Source organism: Colobus angolensis, unplaced genomic scaffold (assembly GCF_000951035.1).
Source record: "Colobus angolensis palliatus isolate OR3802 unplaced genomic scaffold, Cang.pa_1.0 Scaffold532, whole genome shotgun sequence".
NCBI lineage: Eukaryota > Metazoa > Chordata > Mammalia > Primates > Cercopithecidae > Colobus > Colobus angolensis.
Window position 1 is genome coordinate 1,076,876 of NW_012118844.1, and position 4,052 is coordinate 1,080,927.

Sequence of the window (4,052 nt, forward strand, 5' to 3'; positions counted from 1 at the left end):
TCAAATTCCCTGTGTCCTACTCAGGAGGGGTAAGATTTAGGCAAATGGTGTAACACCTTACTACATCACATTAGAGAGAGAAATTTGATATAAGGAGGGAAGGAAGGAAGGAAGGAGGGAAGGAAGGAAGGAAGGAGGGAAGGAAGGAAGGAGGGAAGGAAGGAAGGAAGGAAGGAGGGAAGGAAGGAAGGGTATTCCCTGTTACTCAAATTCCCTGTGTCCTACTCAGGAGGGGTAAGATTTAGGCAAATGGTGTAACACCTTACTACATCACATTAGAGAGAGAAATTTGATATAAGGCTGGTTTATCCTTAGACTTCATCCAAGGGCATTAATGAAATAATACCAAAGGGCCTTATTTCCGAAAGAGTTAGTTACATTGTAAGGCATTATAAAGTAATGTAGATGAATCTGAATGTGTTATGCAAATTAAAGACTGAGTTACAGCTATGCGTCTTTTTCTTCAGACCTGAAAAACCCTGAGATTAGTGTTCTTTCCAATAAGGGTCGGCAGTAAAATTAAGACTGATGTTCACTCATTGTCACTTTATTCACCCATTCAGGTAACCCACATTTTGAGGGCCTACTATATGCCAAGCCCTGGAAGACAGTGCCTAATAAGACATTTCTCCTGGCATCAAGGGCCTCAGAGTATTTCTGAATGATAGACCTGCAAACAATTGCAACACATGATAAGAATCAGCTTGAGAAAGGTAGGATTAACGGGCATGAAAGAAGGTGTTTGGTTCAGGGAGTCTAGCAAAGCTTCAGAGAAGAGGTAATTATTTTCAATGACTGCATAATTAATGATTTTATGGATGACACAGAAGGAGCTCATGTGAGCTTTGGCTTTCTCTCCCTCTCTCATATTTGGCTATCATCTATCCATCCACTCAATGTTTTTTCCAGCATTCTTTCAATGCTTATAGATGGCACGTAGTTGAAATTATACTGCATATTCATCTTGCATGCAGATAAGTCAATCAACATAAGGTCATGATCATTTTCTCGTGTTCTTAAAAATCCTTCAGTAATTTCATTTTAAAAATTAGACTTTTTAAGATAATTCTAGATTCATAAGCAGCTGTAAGAAATAATACACAGAGGCTGGGCGTGATGGCTCACGCTTGTAATCCCAGCACTTTGGGAGGCCAAGGTGGGCGGATCACCTTAGGTCAGGAGTTCGAGACCAGCTTGGCCAACATGACAAAACCCCATCTCTACTAAAAATACAAAAATTAGCCAGTGTGGTGGCATGCACCTGTAATCCCAGCTACTCAGGAGGCTGAGGCATCAGAATTGCTTGAACCCAGGAGGCAGAGGTTGCAGTGAGCTGAGATCGTGCCACTGCACTCCAGCCTGGATGACAGAGCAAGACTCCATCTCAAGAAAAAAAAAGAAATAATACAGAGAGATCCTGTATCCCCTTTACCAAGTTTCCCCCAATGGTAACATCTTGCAAAACCATAGTACAATATCACAAGCAGAATATTGGCATTGATAGAATCAAGATACAGAACAGTTCCATCACTACAAGGAATGCCATTTTTAATAATTGATATGCTTAACAATCCATTTTATGCACTTACAGATAAAAAATCCGTAAAATCCATTATGGATAGTGGATTTATGGATATCCATTTATGGATGTATCATAATTTATTATCCTGCTATTGTTTGATGTGTGGGTTGTTTACAATTTGGGGCTATAATTAATAATGCTTTGCATATAAACTTTTGTCAAAAATCTCTAATTATTTCTGTAGGAGAGATCCTCAAGTTAAAGGGTATGTACATTTTAAGGTTCACAATTTGTTGAAGAGACTATTCTTTCTCCATTGAATTGTCTTGGCACCATGGTCACAAATAATTTACCTTAGATGCAAGGGTTTTCTCTGGATTCGCAGTTCTATTCTATTGATCTATAAGTCTATCATTATATTAGTATCACACTGATTTGATTATTGCAGCTTTGTAGTAAGGTTTTAAATCAGGAGGAAGTGTGAGTCCTTTTTGTTTTTTTTTCAAGATTGTTTTGGCTATTCTGGATCCCTTGAAGGATATTATTTTTTTGATTACCTTATTTCTTGGTAAATAACCTCCCATTTGTGATTTGACTGTTGTTTATGTTTTTAATTATACAGAAGTTTAAAATTTTTCCTTTTAGATTTTTATATTTTTTACATATGTAGAAAACATTCTTTTATCTTGTTAAGTCTCTAATAGCTTTCTAAACCTAAAGTTATTTTTCCATTTATTTCCTTCTTTTTAAAAAAAGGGGTTACAAAAATAACAGTTGCTCACTGTAAAAAGTTTAACATACTTATTAAGCAAAAAACATGAGATTTCTCCTATAACCAAGTGCTTTCCCATTTCACTTTACAGAGATCAACACTGTTAGCAGTTGGTATCCTTCCCAATCATTTTCTATCCCCATACATACGTATAGTGTTTAAAATGAGGGATCAAACAATAAATATTGTTTTGCATCTTACTTTTTTACACTTGACAACATAGCAGGGCATCTGTCCGTATGCAGATCAATCTCATATTTTTAAATTATGCTGTGGAAAGTCTTTCCCATTGTTAGATTTTAAAAATGTCTTCCTAGGTTGTTATTTAGAACTTTTATAGACTACCCCTCATTTGTGTCTTATTTATTTTTAACTTATTTTACAACAACTGCCACATTAGTAGAATTCTTAATGTCATGCTATCCACAGTAGTGTGGAAATTTTAACTGGTTGCTCCTCTACCCTCTGCACACATTCAAGAGAGAGGCTGGCAAACGCTCTGCCTGGTTGACTTAACACATTCAAATAGCTTACACATTCAGATAAAAATATATAAATCAACTCCCAGAAGTTGAAAAAGCAAGGCTAGGGGAAGAGGTGTGTGCTTGTAGCGGGGACGTGTGTGTGTGTTCCTCCCCTACTCACTCTGCCTTTTGCACTTACCTACCCCCGCTTTCCTCGGGTATAAATTGGTGATTGCTCATAAGAGATCTACTTGGAATGATTGGCCTGTATAATATTAGTCCACTCTCCCGCCAGAAAATTTTGAAAAGGATAAGTATTAAAGAAAAAAGTGACGTGGCATTTGCAATTCCCATCAGGACTTTTAAGTATTAGAGCAAAATTGGGGCGAATCCCTATGGCATTAGCTGGGCTTCAGACACACATTTTTTTTAAATGCTAACACCCCAGGCCTCTCCTCAGCCGGCTACTGCTTCACAAGCAGGGCTCCCTCAGGCCCTGCATACCCCTTTCCTTCCAGGCACTGCGGAGCTCCATCTTCCCTTAGCCCAGTCCCTGAGGGCTTTGGGTTCAGGGCAAGGAAGGAGCTCTAGCTCCTTTCGTTTTCCATTTGGCTTCTTAAACGGGGTGCCTCCTCTTGCCTTTCCATGTTCTCGTGTCCTCTCTAAAGCGTGTCAAGTCTCTCATGCCCATGGCAGATGGCAGCTCAAGTGTCTATACGGGGGCTTGGCATTTGGGACTGAAGGGCGTGGCACTTGGCATATCCAAAGACGGAGATCAGAGTATGTCTCTGTGTTTGTTTGCATCCTCGGATGACATATTTCGGCTTCAGCACAGGGCCTTTCAGACTATTCAGGGCTCGTATCCTCTTGGGGCAAAGACAGCAGCACTGACTGGGCGGCCTGCATGTGCTCACACAGCGTAACTCCCTTGCGCCAGTCTTTGCCCAGGTGGATACTGGCCAGGATGCTAAGGAACCGCCAAGACTTGCATGAGTTGCCATGAGAGTGCGAGGCTGGGCTGTCTCTCCCACCACAGGTGCTAACCTAGGCTGGCCTTTCGTCCCTCGAAAATGGGCTTCTCTGCAGAAATTCTCCCTTTTGGTTCCTTGCGTCCCTCCTCCACAGCCCCCGCCTCCTTTCATTCACCGGTGGCTAAACGGGGGCGTGGGTGTGCGCACCCAGGGAGAGTTGCCCTCGCAGCGGCGGTGGCCAGAGCGCTCCGCCGGAGCCCCAAACTCCTAACAAGTTCCCGGACTCTGCCCGCGCGGAGCTCTCAGGCCCCTGTGCCTCTGTC

General features: G+C 41.5%; 1 protein-coding gene across 2 annotated transcripts in view; it reads left to right on the plus strand.

Moving 5' to 3' along the window:
• Positions 1-4,052, plus strand: part of MCF2 (MCF.2 cell line derived transforming sequence) — a 132,154-nt gene that overhangs the window by 14,041 nt on the left and 114,061 nt on the right. The gene's annotated exons all lie outside the window — the stretch shown is intronic.